General features: G+C 41.6%; 1 protein-coding gene across 6 annotated transcripts in view; it reads left to right on the forward strand.

The window, feature by feature from the left end:
• USP6NL (USP6 N-terminal like) overlaps window positions 1–24,390 on the forward strand; it is a 217,159-nt gene that overhangs the window by 45,952 nt on the left and 146,817 nt on the right. Inside the window, exons 1-2 of one of the 6 annotated variants that reach the window (XM_055427492.2) lie at window positions 15,554–15,680; window positions 18,123–18,291. The exons of 1 other annotated variant lie outside the window; for it this stretch is intronic. The gene's annotated coding sequence lies outside the window, so the exon portion shown is untranslated. Of the gene's footprint in view, window positions 1–15,542; window positions 15,681–15,875; window positions 15,933–16,093; window positions 18,292–24,390 lie in introns of those variants that run through there. 4 more of the 6 variants (XM_055427464.2, XM_055427526.2, XM_055427473.2 and 1 more) reach the window with 4 other exon arrangements.

Consider the following 24,390-nt stretch of genomic DNA (forward strand, 5'->3'; position numbering starts at 1 on the left):
CAAATGAAAAGGAACAAAACTCCACCAGCTTTTTCTTGAAAGCATCCTGGCCAGCCTGTTGCTTACCTCCAGCTGTTATGCTCAGTGTCAGGTAGCTGCAACATTAAAGACTCTGCATTGTTTTGTAATCCAGGCTGCTGGGCAGCCGGCATCTGGAGCCTCGCTTTGCTCGTCGTCATTGTGACAGAGAGCTTTGGAGGGTCGCATGTCAGCAATCACGTGTTGCACACAGCCGTTACACATGCCACATTCTGTTCGCAACTCGTTAGCCAGAGGACCCCACCCAACCCAAAGGGGCTAGGAAGGAACTCCACCGAATGTCTGAGAGGTGGAGAGCCAGCAATATTTGTTGAACACCACTAACAACTGTCACACCCACTGAGCAAACCCCAAGGGGAAATGAAACTCAGGTGCAGAGGCAAGTTCTCCACCGTCAGCATCTTGTCCTCCTGAGGAGCGTCTTCTCTCAGAGATAAGGGAGACAGAAATTCCTTATATTTGTGATTTTTAAACTAATGTTATTCCATGTGTTTTGCTTAACATGCCTTTTCCGATTATTTTCACTAGTATTAATTTTTTGAGGAAGGATCGCAAGGACTCCAAGATTAAATACACAAGTTTCACTACTGCTGAAGTGAGTGATGACATTCTTTTTAACCTCAACATGGTTACATCTTATTAATAGTTTTATTTGTATATGCCCTGTTTACTCAAAGACACTCAGAGTTTATACCCAAATAAGTACACAGTGTAGAAGGGTTATCACTGGCCATTACCTATAACAACAACTGCCAGCTTGAGTCTGCCTACCAGAGCAAATTTCTTTATATTTTGGTCCACTGATGTAATGAAAATGAAAAGATGGTTCCATATTGATTTGCTTCCTAGATTTTGTAACATCAGAAAAGGTGGATCTTAACTTTTTTTGTCAAAAAGAGTGTATTTGGTATTCTTTGAGATATGTCTTGTTGCTGGTACCACACATATGTTCATCATTAGCCATTCTTCCACTGAACTGCATCTTCTTAGCTTCTTGAGGATAATGTCATGTCAGAATCTTTACTGAAGAAAGATGCTGTAGATTATAGTTATGGCTCCTTATCAGCATAGCCTCCACTTCATTCTAGAAGGAAATGAAATTGCACTTGCACTGTTTGCTCTGTTCAGAGCTCTCTTCTCTTGTACTTTTCTCTGCCCCTCAATACTTATTTTTGTTGCTGGCCTTCCTTTTATTTGGCAATGGATTATTTCATAGTTATCTTAGTATCTCCTGGTAGCAAAGATGTAAATGTGTGATTTGTAATTCCAGGGTTGTCTTTTATTTTTCCACTTTCAAAGGGCCTCCCTCCCCCAGTTGAATGTAATATGGGCCTTCCATTATATCCACAAAATAATTGTCATGACCACATAATATACTCCAGGGTTCCCCTTGTACTTTGGTGAAGAGTGAAAAATGAACAATGTGTAAAAAAAAAAAAACTTGGGAAGAGCATTAATATACAAAGGACATCTGTTTTGAGTCTTTGCCTGGAGACCAGCAGGGATTAGGTTATCCTCAGAATGGATTATTAGCCCAAAGTTATCCCAGATGAGGAAGATTGACAATCTTGAGCAAAGTGCAGTCATTCCTTTATTCAGTCAGCCTGTCAATCATTTACTGAGTGTTCACATGCACTTTGCTTTGAAGCTCTGAGCGAGCAGCTAAGTGACACGGTCAGATTTAAACAAGCAAATCATGCTGTTAACAGTGTGAGCCATAGCTGTGTAGGACAGAGGGAGGAATAGATGGGAGATGAAGAGACTTGTAGTAATCCAAATGCAAAGTGATGAGAGATTGAATCAAAAGAGTGGTGGTGGTGGGAACAGATGAGGAGGAAATAGATTCAGGAATTATCTGAAGATGGAACCTGTCGACTTGTTGGAAATGGGGATGGATGAGAACGAATGGGAGGGAGAATGCCCTGGTGGCTGGCTTGGGCAGTTAGGTGGTGCTAGTTATTGAATGTGGATACAAAAGAAAGAATGGTGTGTGTGTGATAAAATTAGTAGTAGAGAAGTTGCTGGGAGGGATATGATGAGTTCATTATGTGGGTCTGCAGATCAGCAGAAAGTTTCATTTATTTAATAAATTACAGTGTGCTTGGGCTCCAGCTACAAGTGGGGCAATCAGATCATTCTCATATAAAGTGAAAGTGTTAGACCCTCCAGTCGTATCCGACTCTTTGAGAACCCATGGACTGTAGCCCACCAGGCTCCTCTGTCTGTGGAATTCTCCAGGCAAGAATACTGGAGTGGGTAGCTGTTTCCTTCTCCAGGGGGTCTTCCTGACCCAGGGATCAAACCTGCATCTCCTGCATCGCAGGCAGATTCTTTATGGTCTGAGCCACCCGGGAAGCCCCATTCCCATACAATGTGGTAGTTAAAAGTATGGTGTGGATGAGACTGAGCTAGACTGTGAGTGCAGTTAGAAGAGCCCCCTCTCCCCTTTACCCTCAACCTCTCTCCTGCCCTGGATGCTTTTATCAACAGTGAAACATGCTCTCAGGTTTTCCATCTTGAAGATCTTCTCTGGACCTCCCTTCAGCTCTGGCTTCACCCTCCCCTGAACTTGCTCTTTCTGAGGCCTCTTCAGAACGCTCCATTGTCTGCAATGTCATTGGAGCAATATCATTGCTCCAGTTCTAGCAATGTGAGGATGATCCCACAGATCCTCACTGCTCCTCCGGCTGCTCTGAATGTAGGAAAATGACTCTTTGTCTTTCTCTGGGTGACCTGCCATGTGCCCTATCTGGGCACTGAAGTTGACACTGTTTACGCCTCTTTGTCTCACAGTGTCCCCTGGGAAAACATCCCTTTTGGTCCTTGCTTGCAACCTGTTTTGCTGTTAGGCTTGACTCTAGTCTGGGGGCCTGGGCTGCAGGTTAGACCGTGGCTGTCCCATTTCTCCAGCTTCTCCATATCCCCCCATCTCTTCCCCATAGAGGCATCCCCAAACTGCTTTAGACACTTTCTTCAATGAAAACTCCCATGCAAATAGGTGTAACATGTTTGGATGTTTATTTCACAAAATGCAGAGTTTTAGAGAAGAGATGTTTATAGTAATACAAGCTCACTGTAGAAGTTATTCAGAACATGTGAAAATGTATAAATACAAAAAAATTTCCAGTTATTATTATCCAGAAATGACCACTCTTAACATTTTCAATAGGCTTCCTTTCCTTTGCATTTTTGTCTATGTATCTCATACATATTTTACTCAAAATAAGATTCTACTATATATGTAGTTTTTTAAAAGTCAGTTAAAGGTATATTTCCATTGTTAATAAATACAGATGGACACAGTTTAAAAAAATTGTTTTATTGAAGTATGGTTGATTTAGTGTTGTGTTAATTTCTGGTGTATAGCACAGTGACTCAGTTATACATATGTGTATTATTTTTCATATTCTTTTCCATTATGGTTTATTACTGGATATTGAATATAGTTTTCTGTGCTATATGGTAGGGACTTGTTGTTTATCCATTCTATACATAATTGTTTGCATCTGCTAACCCCAAATTCCTAATCCATCCCTCCCCAACTACCCCCTCAGATCGGCAACCTAAGTCTGTAGATAGACATAATTTTTAATGGAATTGCATTCTGTTAGATAGGTTGCTCTATTTTAATCAATTTTTTATTGGCATGCAGGTGGTTTCTGATTTTTTAATATTATAAACAAGGCTGTGATAAATGGCCTCGTTATACATAGATTTTTGTGGGGCCTTTCTGTGTGAGAGTTAGTTCCTTTAAAAATATGGCTAGAAAGTAAATTACGGGATCAATGTATTTACATTATAAAATCTAATACATACTGCAAAATGCTTTTTAGTTAAAACCAGTTTAATCTTTGGCCAGCAAGATATTCTCAACATATTCTGGGTGTTTTAAAATCTTGGCCAATATGATGGATGAATAATTAACATTATATTGGCCTCAATTTAGGTTTGATTACTTGAGAAACAGAACACGTGGTTATTAATCATCTGTGTTTCTATTTCTTATGAATTTACTTGCCATGCACATTGTTAGTTGCCCAGTTTGCTACTGGCACATCCGTATTGACTCTTACTACATGTAGACAGGATAACAACAATGATTACTTTCATTATTTAGAGTAAAATTGACTGAATCTGATAAACACATTCATATAAGTTCTGTGAGGGCAGGAACCGTATGTGTCCTGTTCATTTTTGATGTTATAATGTGTTTCACAGTACTTGGCATATCTAGGGAATTAATAAATATTGGTTGAATTAATATAACCCCCTTTTTTTCATTGGTTTTAAAAAATAGACTTTATGTTTTAGAGTAGTTTTCAGTTCACAGCAAAATTGAATGGAGGGAACAAAGATTTCTCATATGCCATATATCTCCTGCCCCACCCCAATAGCCTCCTCCAATATCAGCATCCCTCACTAGATGATACATTTGTTACAACTGATGAAACTGCACTGACGCAGCATCACCACCAAGAATCCATAGTTCACATCAGGGTTCATGCCAAGCTGCTTCATGTCCATCTCCTTCCGACCCAGGGACTGTCCTGCCAGGCTCCTCTCTCCATGGGATTCCCCAGGCAAGAATACTGGAGTGGGTTGCCATGCCATCTTCCAGGGAATCTTCCTGATCCAGGGACTGAACCCACATCTCCTAGGGCTCCTACACTGCAGGCAGATTCTTTACTGCCAAGCCACTGGGGAAGCCCACTCCAATTTGAACATGATAATATTTAGGTCAGAAATGAGGCAAAGCAAAATTGAGGTGAAGAATTTCTTTAGGTGTACCTCCTGTCCTTTTATCCAATTAAGGCTAAAGAATGACCTCTCTGTAGTGAAGTATTAACCAGACTCAGAAAACTCGTGATAGGAATGGATAAACTTGGCAAGGAACATGGAAGTCTTGATAACCTTCTTGGTCTCTGAACTACCCCTGATCAGGTTTGTTGACTATAATTTGAATGCTTTCTTACCTTGCTTTCCACTGGCTGTGAGTGGTTCAGTGGCTGTAATTTTCTTCTGGCTCAGAATTTAACCAACACTTTCCAAAGGCAGATGAAACATTAGAATCTGATGACATGAGTTCTTCATTGACTAATACCCTACCCAAAGATGATGACAGTTCTTTTGCCACTGAATCACCAGCTCTTGCCATTACAGTGCATAGCACATATTAGGGACTCAATGAATATCTGTTGATTGAATGAGTGAATGAATGATTTTCCATAAATGATTAATATCAAATACAAAGTCCTTGCATTAAAATGAATTTTCCTAAATCTTTTCTTTTTTGATTTCACCTCAAGGCATGATATTAATTCCTTGATCAGGGAGCAAACCCATACCTGCTGTGGTGGAAGCATGAAGTCTTAACCACTGGATCACCAAGGAATTCCCTTTTAAATTAAAAAAAAATTATTTTTATGTTTTTAATAAATTCTTTCATTTCTATACAGTTTTAATTAAAGAAACCTCCCCCCTTCTTTTTCTTTTCATAGTCTTTTTTTTTAAACCCCACACCATTTTTGCTGCTATTTAGTTAATTAAGTTTATCTAAACTCATTAGTCAAAGCATTTGAAGTCCTCCATAATGCTATGCTCTCAAACTATCTTCTTAGTATTACTAATTTTCATATGGGCTTTCCTGGTGGCTCAGATGGTAAAGAATCTGCCTGCAATGCAGGAAACCTGGGTTTGACCCCTGGGTCAGGAAGATCCCCTGGAGAAGGAACTGGTAACCCACTCCAGTTTTCTTGCCTGGAGAATTCCATGGACAGAGGGGACTGGCGGGCTACTGTCCACAGGTCTTAAAGAGTTGGACATCACTGAGCAACTAACACTGCTGCTGCTCAAACTCTTCTGCTATTTGGCTCCCACTGACCAGGTCAAATCCCATCTCCTCTGTTACAATGCCTGTAAGATTACCTGTGGTGAATACTATGACGATCTCCCCCATAGCCATTCCTCTTTTTTGTTATCAGCCTAATTTTGCTTGTGAGAACCATGCCTTCCCCATGTGGGAAGAAGCCTAACTCCATTTTTGATGCTAAATGGAGTTGAAAGCAATTAACACAATCCTATATCCTGGCCGTGAATATTGATTCAGAGATGGATATGTGATTCAGTTCACACCAGAGCCTGAGACAGACTAGATTTGCTGGGAGTTGTTGGTTTTCTCTGAGATAAGGAGGCATGAAATTGTTGGCAGACATCTTGCTTGGGTGGAGCTGACATGATGGGAAGCAGAGAAAGAAGTTGGTCCTTGACAATATCATTAAGTCCTACAAAGCCCATCTTCTGGTAGATTTTCAGTGACGTGAGTGAAGTGAAAGTGGCTCAGCCATGTCCGACTCTGCAACCCCATAAACTGTGTAGTCCACCAGGCTCCTCTGTCCATGGAACTCTCATTGGAATACTGCAGTGGGTTGCCATTCCCTTCTCCAGGGGATCTTCCCAATCCAGGGATTGAATCCAGGTCTCCCACTCCCACATTGCAGGTGAATTCTTTACCAACTGAGCCATCAGGGAAGCTCCCAGTGACATGAGATGAGCCAATAATTCAGCTTTATTATTTAGCCTAGTTAGAGTTGGGTTTTTTGTTATTTGCAACTGTTCTGCCTGTCTTCTCCTAAGTTCAATCCAGTCTCTCTCCTAAGCACTTTCTTCTAGTACTTTTTGTATACTTCCTATTATTTTATATATTTGTATATATACATATATATACATATTTGTTGTTGTTGTTCATTCACTAAGTCGTGTCTGACTCTGTGACCCTTTGGGCTGCAGCACACCAGGCCTCCCTGCCCCCCACCAACTCTTGGAGTTTGCCCAAGTCCATGTCCATTCAATTGGTATCACTCAGACAGTAAAGAATCTGACTGTAATGCAGGAGACCCAGGTATCTGGGTCAATCCCTGGGTAGGGAAGATCTCCTGGAGAAAGGAATGACAACCCACTCCACTATTCTTTCCTGGGGAACCTGGAGAATTCCATGGACAGAGGAGCCTGGTGGGCTACAATCCATGGGGTCACAAAGAGTCAGACACGACTGAGCGGCTAACACTAACAGTTATTATATAGCAAAAATGCACTGTCCTAATAAATAAAATATAAATATACTAATAAATACACATAGATATATGTATGTGTGGATTGAGTTCTATTGATGGTAGGTAAGACGGACAAGCCTTTAAATAACATTGTCTTTCATAGTGAGAAATTTAATTTCTTTTCAGAGATTTCAGTCACCTTTTAGTCCTTGTGAATTTATCAACGACGATCTCCACCTGTTGCCATTATGTTTAGTACTTTTAGCGTCTCTCATACATGCTAATCTCCCTTTTCCACAAGGAGAACAGGCTTCAGGCTCAGAACCCTCTGGGCAATGCTGTCTAAGTGGTTTTAACGTCATTGTTTTCAGTGTGCTCATTTTTACTTTATCTTCTGTTAATGTCAGGTGACATCTCTTTTCTGCTTCAGTAATTGTCATTCTACTTTAAATAGTGATGCAAAATTTCCTCTTTAGATTGATCTGAGAAATGTGAATCTATAATAATATAAACGGTATGAAGATTTAAGGGATAAAGTACAACTCAGATGATTAAATAGGACACTGGTGTAAAGACACACTCCCTAGATCTGGAGTACAGGGACCGGAGTCTCTCCGTCCCCATGCACTCCAGACACATCACCTAGCCCCTTGTGCTACAATTACTGCCTATCTCACCGTGCTCTACAAATGTCAATTATCGTTATCAAATGACTGTTTGTGTTGGGTATTGCCTATATTGGGCTTCCCAGGTGGTGCTAGTGGTAGAGAACCTGCCTGCCAATGCAAGAGACAAAAGAGATGTGGGTTCAATCCCAGGGTCAGAAAGATCCCCTGGAGGAGGACACAGCAACCCACTCCAGTATTCTTGCCTGGAGAATCCCATGGACAGAGGAGCCCGGTGGACTACAGTCCATGGGGTCGCAAAAGTGTCAGACATTGCCTGTATCTCAGAGTTGTATTTCCCAAAGTCCTTTGCCAGCAGGTTCTGATAAGGTTTAGATTCTGCCAGTGAGATGCACTTGGGATTTGAACAGCACAAGGATTGTGTCATCCTTCCTCCTGCCGCCACTCACACGATATAAATTTGTACAGTGAAGCTAGATGCCAAAGACTGCTCCTGACAGGCACTAGGTTCTAAGCTGCAGTGTGACATTCGCCATGGTTTCCTGTCATTTCCTGCAATTTCTGATCTCTGGGTGCAGTGGCTTCCTGACATCAGGTCCACAGCTGATGCAGAATAACCTGAAAGTTACAGGGTATCCCTCTTGACCTTCACCCATCCACTCCTTCCAAAGTCCTGTGCACATCTGATTTCATGTGTTAAAACCTTTCTGCTGGTAATAACTTAGTAGTCTCTTTTTCCCTCACTGAATCCTAACGGAGATATTATTTGTTTCATTGAATTTATTAAAAAAACAACCACTTATGTTTAATAATAATACAATAAGAGTAAACAAAAAGTTATTATTAATACTAGTCACTTGGGCTAAGCATTTACCCAATGAGGTCATTTTTATTACTATCCTCATTCTGCAGAGGAGGAAACTAAGGCAGAGGGTTGCACACTAACCGAGGTCTCAGTGATGGCCAGTGGTGGAGTTGGAGTTTGACCTTCGGCTGGGTGAATTCAGAGAGTCCTTAAGGACTCTGTAGTAGATTGCCCTTCCCCTCGCAATAAAGAGTTTACTTTAGGTCACCTATAAAGTCAACTTCAGGTCTGAAGCCAGAAGTGTTTTTGAATTCAGAAGTTTCAATTTTTAGGAGGGTGACATGGTACACATACTGCATGTTACCTGCGGGAACAGCACAAGGGGGGTCTGGGATAGGATGTTGTAATCAAACATACTAATTCTGCAATGAAATGAGTATTCATTTAAATAAGATAAAGCCCATAATAAATAGTCATAGGACATTGCAGTTGCTACCCAGTGAGTTTAGGTGGCAAATTATTTACAAAAATATTTTTGATTTTCAGAGCTTTGTTGATTTCAAAATTATAGATCAGGAATTATGGACCTGAATTTGTTTTTAATTTTTGTTTTTTGCCACCCCGCATTGCATATGGATCTTACTTGCCCAACTAGGGATCGAATCTGGGCCCTTGGCAGTGAGACAACAGAGCCCAAACCACTGGACTGCATTTTTAATTAAGTATTAGCAAATAGAAAAGATAAGCTGAGCAGATTAAAAAAATTTTTTTTCATCTATTGTCTTATTTTAAGTGTGTCTTTGGTCTAACTTTTTGTAACCACTCCTTTAGCCAAAGTATTCAGGCAAAGACTTATTTCGTATCTATTTATGTCAAGTGTACTTACAAGTATATTTACTTTATAGACACCAAAATGTTGTCTGTCATATTGTTTCACAATGCCCAGCATATCACTCTGAGTCAAAGAAAAGAACCAGACAAAAAATCAGCAACTTAGTAGTGAAAAGCATGCTCGAAATATGTTAGGTTCACCTTCTTCTAATACAACTTGACCTTCTTATATGGCATTTCTGTTCATCTTATTTGTTCATTAAGGTCTTAGCTAAAATATAAGTATAGCTTTCAGTTCAGTTCAGTTCAGTCACTCAGTCGTGTCCAACTCTTTGCGACCCCATGAATCACAGCATGCCAGGCCTCCCTGTCCATCACCAACTCCCGGAGTTCACTCAAACTCATGTTTAACACCATGTTAATCAATATATTCCAGTTACTTGTAAGAGGGTAACAAACTGTCCTAAACTCAATGGCTTAAAATAGTTTATTATTGCTCTCATGGTTCTGTGGGTCCTATGGGTTGACTGAGATGGCCTCATTTGGGGTTTCTCATGGGGTTTCACAGTTGGGGCTAAAGGCACAGTGAAGGTTTGACTGTGTACAATGTCCAAGATGGCACACCCATCTGGCTAGCAGTTGATACAAGGGCTCAGCCAGAGTTGTCATTCAAGCCACCTGTGTGTGGCCTCTCTGGCTTGGGCTTCCTACAGCATGATGGCTGAGTTCTGGGAGAGAGCCCACTAAAAATAAATATTCCAGAGACCCAGGTGGAAGCAGAAAGGCTTCTGATCCAGCCTTAGAAATCACCTAACATCACTTCTACCTGATTCTTTTCAACAAAAGTGAGTCACAGGCCTAGCCCAAATTCAGGAGGAGGATGATATGAAAGGATATGGATGTTGGAGGTTTGGCTCACTGAGGGGCGGGGTCATCTTTGAAAACAACTCTCAGACAACATAGATAGATACATGTTTACAGAGTTTAAAAGTAAATTAAAAAGATCATATACACAGAGACAAAAGTTTTATTGCTCTGCAATGGAGACAAAAATGTCTTGAAATTGTACTTCAATTTTTTTTCAATATCTTAGAACTTTTGAACACAGGCAAAAAACAAATAGAATGACTGACATCTAAGAGGTAGTCAAATGTAGAGCTGAAGTAAGGAAACTCTGAGTTGAGCAGACAGGAGAAATTCTCTAAAGCTATAAAAATATAAGGACAGGCTTTTCAAATGCTGTGACATTATTATAGGTCTCTGGCAAACCATGATAACCCTTCTGGTATATAATCAGGATCAGGTTGGCTTATGAACAAAAGACGGGAGGAGATAATGAGGCAGCCTCTGTAGTTGTAAACCAATCATTCCTACCTTTTTTTTTTCTTTTGAGTCACACACCCTATTGAGCATGTGAGAAGAGTTAGGACATGTTTTAAGAAAAAAAAAATGTATATTTAAAATTTAAGTAGAGTTGATATACAGTATTATACAGAAAAAATGTATATTTGTTTACTTTTGTTCCCTCTTCCACTCTTTCTTCCCTGTTTCCTTCTCTCTTCACTCCTTCTCTTCCTTCATTCCTTCCATGATTATTTATAGATCACTGATTCTATATTTCAGACACTGATCTGAACCAAGGGATAGAGTAGGGAAGACAGATCCCTTCTCTAGTCTCACAGCGTGTCCATTTTTATGACACACAGACAGAAAAAACCAATGTATACTAATAAACAAGACAACCCCAGAGTGTTATAAGGAACATCTTGCATACAATTTTATGGGGTTCACAGTCATGCCATCGACCCTTCTTCCTTGCTGTGCAATCAGTAACTTCCCTTTTAAACCAAAGGGTAAGTTTACAATATAAGCAGTGTGGATATGGTTGATTATCTGTTGCTTTGTCATTTATACATTGGTACAAAGGTGTTGACTGGCCCAAGTTGTTTTCAACAATGAATGACAATTATATGCAGTGTCATTTGAGCTGATTTTCCTAATCAATGGAAAAGCACTGATGGCTTCTGATGACATTTCAGAAAGTACTACTGCTGGTGAGCACAAAAATGTGCATTGCAAGGCTTTCCATAGCTTTCAGTTCAGTTCAGTCACTCAGTTGTTTCTGACTCTGTGATCCCACGGACTGCAGCACGCCAGGCTTCCCTGTCCATCACCAACTCTCAGAGTTTACTCAAACTCATGTCCATCGAGTTGGCGATGCTAACCGTCTCATCCTCTGTCATCCCCTTCTCCTCCTGCCTTCAATCTTTCCCAGCATCAGGGTCTTTTCCAAGGAGTCAGTTCTTTACATCAGGTGGCCAAAGTATTGGAGTTTCAGCTTCAACATCAGTCCTTCCAATGAATATTCAGGACTGATTTCCTTTAGGATGGATTGGTTGGATCTCCTTGCAGCCCACAGGGCTCTCAAGAGTCTTCTCCAACACCACAGTTCAAAAGCACCAATTCTTTGGTGCTCAGCTTTCTTTATAGTCCAACTCTCTCATCCATACATGACTACTGGAAAAACCATAGCTTTGACTAGACAGATCACTATTGGCAAAGTAATGTCTCTGCTTTTTAATATGCTGTCTAGGTTGGTCATAGCTTTTCTTCCAAGGAGCAAGTGTCTTTTAATTTCATGGCTGCAGTCACCATCTGCAGTGATTTTGGAGCCCAAGAAAAGAAAGTCTGTCACTGTTTCCATTGTTTCCCCATCTACTTGCCAGCAAGTGATGGGACCGGATGCCATGATCTTAGTTTTCTGAATGCTGAGTTTTAAGCCAACTTTTTAACTCTCCTCTTTCACTTTCATCAAGAGGCTCTTTAGTTCTACTTCACTTTCTGCCCTAAGGTTTCCATAGGTTTACTAAAAACAAAAAACTGCCCCCTCTAGGGAGCTATCTGCTTTCCTTTATTAAAAAAAATTAAATGAATCCATTAGCCTTGGGTTCACATTTCAAATTCTCCTTTTACTGGAGACTCTGGGAACCCACCCTTTCATCCATATTCTGAAGACGATAGTGAAGGGTGTATGATTTGCTTTGGAGATTTTTTCCTTCATGTCCTATGTTCTGTTCTCACCACAAATTGTGCTTCTGGCCTTGGTTATTATGACATCCTGTGTGGATTTAAATATATACTTTTACCTTTGGCAACATTTTAAGTCTTTTTCATTAGCGTAACTTTTGCGAAAATGAAATGTAAATACCCATCTATCTTATTCCATCATAATATGTGAGACATAGCTCTAAACTTTTTGTTATTTGAGAAATATTTTAATTGGTAACATAAAACTGTTATTCCATTGTTTTTCTATTTTTTTGTGATTTATGAATATCAGGCTTTTACGCTTTCTTCAGTTAAAGGGTATTTTAATATCTGGCATTTCATTGAAATGAATATAAAACTGGAGTGAGTATAATCCAAATATAATTATTTAAGGGATTGGTAAAATACATCCCTGTGGGTCAGATCCACCTATTTTCATAATAAATTTCTAGTGGAATACAGGCACACTCATTTTACACATTGTGTATGGCTCTTCTCATGTTTGCTCTTTCCCCTTTAAAAACAAGTTTGCCCATACCGGATTTAGAGGAAAAATGATTCTATTTCCTTTCTAATGATTGACACAAATTCTATGTATTTATCATATGCCATAGATAAGTGAATTTATATGACTACTATGTGTCAAACACTATGCTGGGGATATAAAGACAAAAATTTGTGTTTATAGCTTAACAATAGCTCCAAGATGATTAATTAAAAAAAATCATATAAGTCCCTAAATTTATACCTTCCTGCTGCTACTGCTGCTAAGTCTCGTCAGTCGTGTCCGACTCTCTGCGACCCCATAGACGGTAGCCCACCAGGCTCCCCTGTCCCTGGGATTCTCCAGGCAAGAACACTGGAGTGGGTTGCCATTTCCTTCTCCATTATACCTTCCTATCATAGCTCAGTTGGTAAAGAATCCACCTGCAATGCAGGAGACCCCTTGGGAAGAGCCCCTGGAGAAGGGAAAGGCTACCCACTCCAGTATTCTGGCCTGGAGAATTCCATGGACTGTATAGTCTACAGGGTCACAAAGAGTTGGACACGACTAAGCGACTTTCACTTTTCAAGAATGAATACAGGTTTTATACCGAGATGACACAATTCACTGGTGACACTTTGACTTGGGAGAAAATGTGGGCTTTTCTGAACTATAATCATGCTATAATTGCAGTATAAAATTGAGTCAATGCTGCCCAGAATTAGGTCTAAAGTTTTCAAAAAATTACCCATATAAATCTATGGAAAAAAACATCTGAAATTTCCACTTCATTTTGCCAAGTGAGCCTGGGGTGGGGTTGTTCATCCAAAATCCTATTAACTCATTATCTGGTGACTCCAGGTCCTTGTTTATGAAGTTCTCGAGGAAGTCCCTTGAGTAACATCTCCTGTGAGTCTGTGGTCCCCAAGGCCGCTTGAAATGAGAGCTCAAGCACAAAAATGGCTATTTAACTCAATAAACATTTATTGAGGGCCTACCATGTGGGAAGCAATCTACTGGTGCCTTTTAGAGATTCAAAATATCCCAATCTGCAGGATCCTAATGAAAGCATTCTATAACTTTTGGAGAAGTGTTCAGGTGTTGAAAAAGTTACCCATGTCCTGCCAACTCCTGATCTGTTTTTACCCCAATTCATTTCATGTATCAGACTGTTCATGGTTTTTGACTGTTCCTTGAAGAATGTGGGATCTTAGTTCCCCAACCAGGGATCGAACCTGTACTCCCTGCAGTGGAAGCACTGAGTCCTAACTACTGGACTACCAGGGAAGTCCTGCTCTTCTTAGATCATTAAAGACTAGTCTTCACAAATCTGGCTTAAATGTATGAAGGCAGACCCAAAGGGAAGTATACAATTGTATTTTCTTAAAGAGTGTACAAACAAGGTCACAACACTTGTGAGCTATAAGGAGAAGCCTAAAGGCTGTTTGAGACCTAACCAACAATAGGCTCGGCTCTTGAACAAGGATCCTTTGGAAGAGCCCAGTGACCCGGCCTCCTCCTCCACCCCTCCTCTTCCAGAACACCCAGTTTCTTGGTGTCAGTTTTCAGAAGCTGGAAAGAGAGATAATAGCAGCCATGCAGAGTTGCCAGCTTTAGTAACTCTAGTTCCTGGAATGAAGGACAGGAAGCCTTTAGATATCAGCACACTCTAACTCTGCTAGCTCCTATTGCATAAATCATTTAGCTGTCAGCTAATTACAGTATTGGAAAGTTTACATCATTCATCTTTTTATGGAACCTCTTGATGGAGGATTCTGGAGACGAAAACTCTTGACAATTTCCACGGTCTTAAAAAAGGAACGCTGACCTAGAGAAAGATGGGACAAAAGATGAGCATCTAAGTTTCAAGCAGCAATGGGATCTTACACAGTAGCCTATTTAAAGTGGTACTGATGAGCACTTAGATTAAGTTCTTGGAAAAAGAAATGTAACTTTTGTCAGGCGCAATGCTATTTTATTGAAAGCATGGTTATTTTGCACTTACTGAGTATCAATACTATGCACTTGCTTCCAGGTAGCAACCCTATGAGGCAAGTATTAAAATACCACTTTACAGATAAAGAAACTGAGGCATACAGAAATTTAAAGTGTCCAAGCTCTGACAGCTGGTGGGTAGCAGAGCCAGAAACGAAACACGAGGCAATCTGGCTGCAGAGCCCATGGCTCTCGGCCACTGCTCTGCTGACCTCACCCCTGGTCTCAGCCATTCCTCGACCTGCCAGTGGACACCACTGAAGCCTGTCGTTTTCGTGCAATTACTCGAAGCCCCGCTCCGGGTCCTAGCTCGCCAGTCCCGCCTGGGCCCTCTCTCTCTCTCCCCCTCCCTCGGGGTCCCGGGGGCCGCGCCTGGCCGCGCTTCCCGGGAAGCGGCGCCAGCACCCTGCGGCCCTGGCAGCGCGCCCCCGCGGCCGGCGGGAACACGCGGGAGCAGCGCGCACGTGCCGCCGGGAAGGGGCCGCCCGGGCCGCGCCAAGATGGCGGCGGCCGCGGCCGCAGCGGCGACGGTTGGCGGCGGCCCGTGAGGCGGGCGGGGCCGGCGGCTCGGAGGCGGGGTCCCGGGCGAGCCGCTCTGGGAGGCGGGGGGCCGTTTCCATAGCGGCGGCAGGAGGTGTCGCGCCGGGGAACTTCCTGGTTCCCGGGCTCGGCTTTGCCGGGATCCTCTCGGAAGGGAAACAATGGGGCGGAGGGCACTGCGGTAGCCGCCGCCGCTGCGCCGGGACCTGCTCGGCCCCCCGGGACCCCCCGCCCGCAGCCTCCGCCGACGGGACCGTTCGGAGGTAAGTCCATTTTCCCCTTTCCCACTGCGAGGGGCGAGGGGCTGGCGGCGGCGGGGCTCGGCGGGCTTCCCCCGGGCGCGGACGCGGAGGGGGCCGCGGGGAATCGGACGCCGCCATTCGCGGCCCCGGGGGAGGCGGACGAGCGGCGCGCCCGCCCCCGCCCTCGAGGGGCCGGCTCCGGAAACGCGCGCGGCCGCCCGGCCCCCGCCCCCTGGAGCCCGGACGGCGGGGCGCTGCGGCTGTGATTGGCAGGTCGGCGGGCGCCCGGCGAGGGGCGCCGGGGGCGTGCGGGCAGGGTCGGGCTGGGACGGCGCGGGACCGGTGAAGGGGGCTCGTGGAAGGGGCGGGGGTCGGCCAGATCCCGCGGGAGGGGAGACACGCTGCTTCTCCTCCCTCCCTCCCCCCCGGCAAGTTTCGGTCCCCGGGAGACGTGTCTCCCTTGCAAGTTTCAGTTGCGTCCTCCAGAGTCCGAGTGGGCAGGACTGAGGCAAACTTTGTTCTTTTAAAATTATTGCCTTCCTGCCGCGGAACTTCGTTTCGACTAGGCAAGGGGTGAATGAGCGCTTTGGACAACCTGGAAATCTGTGCGCCTTTGCAAAGTTTGCAAAATACTTAGGAGCTCACAGCGGGGTGTTGTTGGTGCGGCAATTGTGATGCGGGCGAACGGTTACTCGTAGGTATTTTAATTGAAATTGTGAGAGGTCTGTGGATCCACGGGTGAACATTTCTATACATTGAAATGCCCCCGCCCTTCATTTTAATCCACAGATGCTTTTTAGTCGGTAGATTTCAACATGAGCTAAATGAATCGCTTATGGGACTGGGAAGGAGTTTTGAATTGGGGCAATAACAAGTCATGGAAATAATGTGACATATAGAAAAAAAGTGGGGACTCGGTTTTAAGTACTTTGCTAGAAGAAAGTTATTTCAATCGTGTATTAATCCTTTTATAAATAGAAGTAAGTCTTTGGAATACTTAATATTTCGTAGCGCAGAGAGGTCGGACAAAACCTTAGGTACCACCCTGGCCAACTCCTCATATATTGAATCTGTGGGAAGTTCTGTTCAGGAAAGTCAGGGTGCTTTTTTCTTTTGTGAAGTCATCTTAAGAATCAGATTAGGCAGCATTAAATGGACGGTGGTTTATTTGCGTTTATTTCTCACTCAGACCCTAAAGTTAAGAAATTACTGAGTTTGCTTTTTTAGTAGTAACGTTTGTAAACATCATCTAGTTTATTACCTAAAATGAATGTTGTTCCTATGTTATGTTCTATATAGCCAATTGAAATATGTAAAAATGAGAAAAGAAGCTACACAAATAAAAGTATAAATTAAAAAACCAGAGCCTTAATGGCCAGTACAGGTATTCTGAGTTAATAGAAATTCCTTTGCTGATTATGTCTTTAAAGAATCACTCAGGTGTCACAAGGGCATCAGAGAAGCATCATTTGCCAAACATTAAGAACCCGGGCCCTAAGTCTTGTTGTTGGTGCCTACTTAATGTTTTTAACTGGCAGACCTGGCTCTCTGGGGTTAGGGTTATGTTTCTGGTGAGAATAGCCCATTACCAGTTATAACATTGTTTTGATATGAAATAGTTCCTTGGAGGACAGCTGCCATTGGTGAAACAAGCCAGTAAGTACAAGTGTTGGCTTTGGCACCATCTGTTAATTGGCTGGTCATCCTTGGGAACTGAGACAACTTCCTGGTATGGCAAATGCAAGCTGGGCCCCAGTGCCAGGCAGAGGTTGCACGGTCAGTTCAGTCTTTGCCAGTGGTGTTCCCCTCTATCTCAAGTTACTGTTACATTTTGTAGCTATTGAAGATGAGTGAAAAAGAGGCCAGTAAATTTAAGCTAGTGGCAAATTGAAAAGAAACAAAATTACTTTGATGCTAAATGCTAGGAATTTTAAGGCAGTTTGAAATCCTGCAAAAAACTTAGACACAATACCAGAACTTTTAAGAATTGCTGCTTCAGTTAGAAAGTGGCAAGTGATTACATTTTCTGGTTTATGCTTGCAATTTCACTTCAATCATTTTTGTTTTGTTTAGTGAAATAGTACTGTTACCAATAATACTCTGATCATTTATTACTAGAAAGGTATAGTTTGTCCCTTCAGTGTGATTTTTGAAAGGTGTATTGCCTTGCCAGAAATGATTTATTTATATTTAGTGTCTCATTTTTTCCTTTAGAAAGTGTCTCAATTTTTACAGTAAAAGGCAATACCAAAGTAATATTCATTTGAAAGAAATCTGACTTCTACAACACTTCTTTATAGTACGTGGACATTAGAGCCTTAAAATTAATCACAAACACTTGAAGTCTCAACTGGTCTCTGCCATTTCCAGGTTATGGCATTTCATGAAGATAACTTAGTTTTTAAAGGTTGTTTCTTTGTAAAATTGGGGAGAATTATAAATTCACATTTGTTTTTTCAACAGCTATTTCTTGGGTGCCTTCTTGTACCCACAGCCTTGTGTCGTGTACCTTGTTTTGAACAACTAGAGGGATCAGTCCTTTGAAGTACAGTACATGGAACTATAAAACCTGTCACCAGGGAACCTGACTTGGTTGGGAGAGGCAGGGTAAGCTGTCCTGAGGAAATTGCTGGTAAGACCTGAAGGATGAGGAAGAGATGGCAGGTGGAAGGGTGGGACACTGAGGATGAAGGAGCGCATGTAGAGAAGAGAATGCTTGTGGGTGAATGAGTTCTCTCTGTGGCACCTGTCGCACCACTGTTGCTTGTGGAGAGAAGGTTGGCTCTTGGCCTCATGAACTGCCATCATCTTAACCAGGTGGCTCAGCCTTTGTAGAGAGTCCATCCAGATGACTCCAACCTCGCTAGACTGGAGATGACTCTGCACAGTTTGGTGTCCACTATTATACAACTCTGGCACTGATTACTTGATAATTTCTATATCTGTAAAACTGGAATTAAATGTTAAAAGATTCTTTGATTTCCTTAGACTGTATAATATTGGTGTTTTAAAATTTTGAGAACATTTTCCTTGGAAGAGCTTCAGTGCAGTTCAGTTCAGTCACTCAGTCATGTCCGACTCTTTGCGACCCCATGAATCACAGCACGCCAGGCCTCCCTGTCCATCACCAACTCCCGGAGTTCACTCAGACTCATGTCCATCGAGTCGGTGATGTCATCCAGCCATCTCATTCTCTGTCATCCCCGTCTTCTCCCACCCCCAATCCCTCCCAGCATCAAACTCTTTTCCAGTGAGTCAACTCGTTGCATGAGGTGGCCAAAGTATAGACCGCCTTATTTAAAATGTCTACTCCTCACAAAATGCAAGTAGCAATTCACTGTATGCTCTGGAGTTTCACATCTTGTTTGGTTAAGTATTTGGGGCTGTAAAAAGATTACTTAATTATCCTCTGAGAGAGGTATACATTGCACCTGTGTCTTGATGACATTGATACTAGTGGAGAAGTTTTCATTTTATTCTGGATTTTCCTTCACTGAATTAACAAGGGAATTAAAAAATATTAGAGTAATGCTTTTCATGAAATAAGTGAAAGAATATCATCTTAAGCTTCTTAGTATATTAATTTTGGTTGTCTGTGTGCTCAGTCGTGTCTGACTCTTTGCAACCCCATGGACTGTAGCCTTCCAGGCTTCTCTGTCCATGGAATTTTCCAGGCACGAATACTGGAGTAGGTTGCCATTTCCTTCTCCAATGAGTGTGAACTCAGTGCAAAGTATGGAATTTTGCAGGCAAGAATACTGCAGCGGGTTGCCATTTCCTACTCCAGGGAATCTTCCTGACGCAGGGATTGAACCAGTGTCTCCTGCATTGGCAGACAGATTCTTTACCACTAGCGCCACCTTAGAAGCCCCCACATGCCCCCTAAAAGGGTAGAAAATGTGTGAGACATATAGTATATAGTTAAAATCCAAATGTACTTGTAATTGTAGTGCCAGAGGAGAGGGAGAAGAGTAAGACAGACTCAGTATTTGAAGAAATACTTCACGTAGAAGTGTTCTAAATCTTAGAATATTTCAAAATGAAGCCACAGACTGAAGAATATCCATAAAACAACCCTCTTCCCCCAGATCTAAATACATCACAGTAATCTAGAGAAAACAAAGACAAAGAGAATATCTTAAAAGTGAAACCATTTACCTCAGGTTGGAACTTGAACCTATGTACTGCTACTCGAACCCAGCCAAAACCCGCTTGGGGCTTGAACCCACGTGGCTGGGACTCATAACCAGCCAAAACCCTGCTTGGTACTTGAACCCACGTGGCTGGGACTTGAATCCAGCCAAAACCCGGTTTGGGACTCGAACTCAGCCAAAACCCTGCTTGGGACTTGAACCCACGTGGCTGGGACTCAAACCCAGCCAAACCCCATGGTACCTGATTTAAGGACCTAGTGAAGCTCAGATTCTTGATGTCTCATCGCATAAAGAATTCAGTGAGAAAAAAAGTGACAGGTAAAAAGTGGATTTATTCAGATGCCGAGAGAAGCATGCTCCACAGACAGAGTGTGGGCCGTAACAGAGGGTGAGTGTGCCCTTGGTGATATTACATAGATCAGTGACGGCAGATTAATATTTTATGGTGGAATTAGTGCAGCATTTGTAACCCAGCTAGTTCTCTGGGGTTTTTTTCCTCCTTGTTTCTTTTTGTTTGTTTTTCTTTTGAATCTTTTAATGCTTGTTAGCATATCTGTAGTTAGAAAAGAAAAGGTGAAATAAGGCTTTGAAAACTGAATGACAATGGAAATAAATGTGGAAAGTAAAATTTATAAAGGTTAGGTATGTGAGTGGGGGATAGATATTTCCGTGTATTTTGCTGATACCTGTTATAAACAATGAATTGGCAGATAATAATAATTGATATGAATGTTTAAAAATTAAGAGTATTTGCCTCACCTATTCCATGTTCCTTTTTTCTGGATTTGTTTTGGATTGACTTAAAAAAATAATTCCATTTCCTTTTTTTAATTACCTTGGGATTATATATTCTTTTACTCTTCCTTAGTATTTGCCTAAGAAATTCTAATCTTTTCTCTACTTATTAAAGTGTAATATTGAGACTTTCACCCTTTTTCCAGATGATATAAGCCAATTTTAAAATGATAGTCAACTTCCTTTCTTTTTTTTAGTATTTCATTGTTATGTTTTAAAATGTATATATGAAAAAAAATAAATAAAATGTATATATGTTTCATACCCCCAAAGACCTATTTCTGTTGTTTTGTACCATTATTATTCAGTTAGGCTTACTGCCCTTCTTTTCTTCTTTCTTATGTTACTGACTTTCTGTCTGGAAAAATTTTCCATCTGCCTGCAAAATACCCTTGTATTTTCTTTAGAGTTGATTTAGTATTGACAAAATCTAAAATGTTTAGTTTAAAAATGTTTTTATTTCACCTACATTCTTGAAAGATATATTTTGCTAGGTATAGAATTCTAGATTGGCAATATGCACATACATATATTTGTATATTCTTTGGAGAAGAGATTATTCTATAATATTTGTCTTTGTTGCTATTGAGAAGGCAGCTGCTGTTTTTCACTTCTTGGTTGATAATTTGTTTCTTCCTCAGGCTATTTTCGGGCTTCCCTTGTGGATCAGCTGGTAAAGAATCCGCCTGCAATGCGGGAGACGTGGGTTCAATCCCTGGGTTGGGAAGATCCCCTGGAGAAGGGAAGGGCTCCCCACTCCAGTATTCTGGCCTGGAGAATTCCATGGACTGTATAGTCCATGGGGTCCCAAAGAGTTGGACACGACTGAGTGACTTTCACTTCACTTTCACAGGCTATTTTTAAGATTTTCTTTTTGTCTTTCAGATTTGATTTCAAATGCTGTCTCTCTCCCTCGCCTCCTTTTCTTTTCACAGCTGTTTATGCTGTGACCTGGTGTCTTTCATCTGTCTTGGATAGTTCTCAGCTGTCATCTCTTTGAATATTGCCTCTCCCAGTTTCTCGTGCTTAATCTTTCTGAGACTTCAGTTACCCAGTGTTAGGTCTCAGTAACTCCACTGTGTTTCACCTGCCTTCTGGGTTTTACTTTTTTTTTCTAGTCGTTTAGTATACCTCTGGCCTTTCAGTTTAATCTTCATCTCTGATTTGCTCTTAAATATATTCATTTTCTGGATTCTTAATTTTTGTTGCTGTGTTTTTCATTCTAGAATTTCAGTTTGGTTCTTTTAAAAATCTGCTATGCCATTTCTATAGTTTATAATTCCCTGTCAAAATGTGCAAGCTCTTCACATGTCTCTGAACAGAGTAAGCAGGTCCCAGAGTCCCGCAGAATTTTTCCTGTGGTCTGTTATTCTTTGAGGAGTGTTGGCTCCATGTATGCATGCTCATTGTGTACTGTTCACTGTATTTGAAAGATTATTTGTAGAAGTAAATGTAGATATAGATGAGGATTTTTCTGTTGCTTTTGCCAGGCACTTAGGATCACCTTGATTCAAATTGAGATTTATTTTAGTGTCTGTGCAAAGACTGGTTTAGTTTACTTTTTGTGTTATCCTTTCTTCTGGGATTCAGCTTTTTGAGGTCTTATTCCAGGCGGGGGTGTGGCTCCCTCAGTGGCTCTTGTACTCTGATTTGCTGTCTTCTGAGCCCTCAAGGCTGCTTAAGTGTAAATTAGCCCCTCAGGCACCTTCTTTGATTCGGTAAACATTTCCAGGAGGAAAGAAGCTCCAGGCTTCTTTGTATTACAGTTATTTCTCAGTTCTACTTTTAACAGATATTTGCATTATTTCCAATTTGGACAGTTAAAATAAAGCTACTATGAACATTCTTATATACGTATTTTGTTGAACATATGGACTCCTTTCTTTTGGAAATATCCCTAGAAATAGAATTGTTGAGTAAATATTTAACTCTTGTAGTTATTATCAGTTTTTCAAAGTGGTTGTACCAGTTTTTAACTCTTTGATATTTTTAATAATTAAAAAATATACTTCACGTATATTTAAGTCTAGGTGTTTGTCTTTAAGAATGTTGTTGTGTATTATGTGGCCTAGCTTTGCTGGAAATGCAGGCCCCTTGTCTTTTATGTAACTCTCATGTGTTTGTGTTTTACTCTCCCAGCTGATGCTTCAGTTCAGTTCAGTTGCTTAGTCGTGTCCGACTCAGCACGCCAGGCCTCCCTGTCCATCACCAACTCCCGGAGTTCACTCAAACTTATGTCCATCGAGCTGGTGATGCCATCTAGCCATCTCATTCTCTGTCATCCCTGTCTCCTCCCGCCCCCAATCACTCCCAGCATCAGAGTCTTTTCCAGTGAGTCAACTCTTCGCATGAGGTGGCCAAAGTATTGGGGTTTCAGTTTTAGCATCAGTCCTTCCAGTGAACACCCAGGATTGATCTCTAGAATGGACTGGTTGGATCTCCTTGCAGTCCAAGTCTTCTCCAGCACCACAGTTCAGAAGCATCAATTCTTCGGCGATCAGCTTTCTTCACAGTCCAACTCTCACATCCATACATGACCACGGGAAAAACCATAGCCTTGACTAGACGGATCTTGGTGGACAAAGCAATGTCTCTGCTTTTTAATATGCTATCTAGGTTGGTCATAACTTTCCTTCCAAGGAGTAAGTGTCTTTTAATTTCCTGGCTGCAGTCAGCATTTGCAGTGATTTTGGAGCCCCCAAAAAATAAAGTCTGACACTGTTTCCACTGTTTCCCCATCTATTTCCCATGAAGTGATGGGACCAGATGCCATGATCTTTGTTTTCTGAATGTTGAGCTTCAAGCCAACCTTTTCACTCTCCTGTTTCACTTTCATCAAGAGGCTTTTTAGTTCCTCTTTCTGCCATAAGGGTGGTATCGTCTGCATATCTGAGGTTATTGATATTTCTCCCAGCAATCTTGATTTCACCTTGTGCTTCTTCCAGCCCAGTGTTCCTCATGATGTACTCTGCATATAAGTTAAATAAGCAGGGTGACAATATACAACCTTGATGCACTCCTTTTCCTATTTGGAACCAGTCTGTTGTTCCATGTCCAGTGCTTAGTTATTGGTAAATAGAGGCTTAATAGGATAATCTGGTTGTGAAGTAGTAGACTCATTTTTGAAAGCAGCATTGTAGAATCTTTATTCAATTTAATACTAAGTATAGTTACCATTAGTAGACCATATCAGTTGCTGAAGATAAATTTCTTTTTAGAAGTTGCTTTTTAGAAATATTGAACCCTGTTTGTCATCATTTTATATCACATTTTATTGTTAGGTTGAATTCTAAGCTCCTTCACCAGACTTGCTTGGGAATATTTTTCTTTTACAAACCCTTTTTCCTCCAGAGTTGATTTCTCATCACTGAGGATTGCCAGAAGAATATCATCTGGATTCCCACTTCCAACTTATTACCTTTGATTACTTCCCTGGTGGTTTAGAGGGTAAAGCATCTGCCTTCAATTCAGGAGACTCGGGTTCGATCCCTGGGTCGGGAAGATCCCCTGGAGAAGGAAATGGCAACCCACTCCAGTATTCTTGCCTGGAAAATCCCATGGACAGGGTAGCCTGGTAGGCTACAATCCACGGGGCTGCAAAGAGTTGGACACGACTGAGCGACTACACTTCACTTTGATTATTTCACTGTTAGTAGTCTTTGTGACTTCTGTCCAAGTGTCCTTTGAATATGCCCCTCTGTCCCCCTTTTCAAAGATAACCAGCATTTCAGACCAGTTTGTTTTAGTTCATACTTGGTTTATTGCAGTAATTTATTATGATG

Source organism: Moschus berezovskii, chromosome 15 (genome assembly GCF_049115385.1).
Source record: "Moschus berezovskii isolate FMDL1 chromosome 15, NW_MosBer_1.0, whole genome shotgun sequence".
In the NCBI taxonomy this organism is placed as follows: Eukaryota; Metazoa; Chordata; class Mammalia; order Artiodactyla; family Moschidae; genus Moschus; species Moschus berezovskii.